Here is an 804-nt window from a genome sequence, read left to right on the forward strand (position 1 = left end):
ATTTAAAACAAATACACCTGTTCGTTTATATGTTCTCTATGGCCGCTATCGGGCTACGACAGCAGAATTGCATAGTTGGGACAGAAACCCTGTGACCCACAAAGCCATATGGCCCTTTAAAGAGAGGTTTGCCGACCCTGGAAGAGTTCTTTGAAACACGCATGGATAAAGTGTTTGAACTTCAAGAATAAAATTTTAAAATCCTATAAACATTTAGTCCTCTGAGGAAAAAGTCCCCAATTCTCTCAAAAAAAAGGAAGAAACCCCATTCGGCCACAGCTCTTAGCAAATTCTAGGGTAAAATGTTTCTAAATCTAAATGCTTTGAAAGAAAGAAATAGGGAACTAAGAACCGTTCACTCGGCCACAAAGATCTTGTCAGCTTACAATCCCTTATTATTGTTATTATTTACACCTACAGCATCTGGTCTTCCTACGTGGTCTCCCATCCAAGTACTAACCAGGCCCGACCCTGCTTAGCTTCACGAGATCAGACGGGATCGGGCACGTTCAGGGTGGCGTGGCCATAGACAAGCAGCCATTCTTACAGAAGGGTGAGCTCACGTGCAAGGACTCAGAACGTGATTATCACTTTCTTGGAAAAAAAAAATGATCAAGGAAATACTATAGGTGGCTGAAAAATGAAGCAAACTAAATAATTCAGGATGAGGAAAAGCAATATAAAAGAAAGATCGTCGAACAGAGAACCAAAAAACTAAGTTTCTTAATAATTGCAGCTAACATGATTATAAAACAATGCAAGTGTCAAAAAATAATTCCGGAAAGAGATGATGTACAATGTAAA

At 39.4% G+C, this 804-nt stretch overlaps 1 pseudogene; it reads right to left on the bottom strand.

Annotated features, from left to right (window-relative positions):
* Nucleotides 1-411: 411 nt before the first annotated feature.
* Nucleotides 412-531, bottom strand: LOC112477388 (annotated as a pseudogene).
* Between the last annotated feature and the right edge of the window lie 273 nt (nt 532-804).

This window comes from Pteropus alecto, unplaced genomic scaffold, assembly GCF_000325575.1.
Source record: "Pteropus alecto unplaced genomic scaffold, ASM32557v1 scaffold123, whole genome shotgun sequence".
Lineage (NCBI taxonomy): Eukaryota > Metazoa > Chordata > Mammalia > Chiroptera > Pteropodidae > Pteropus > Pteropus alecto.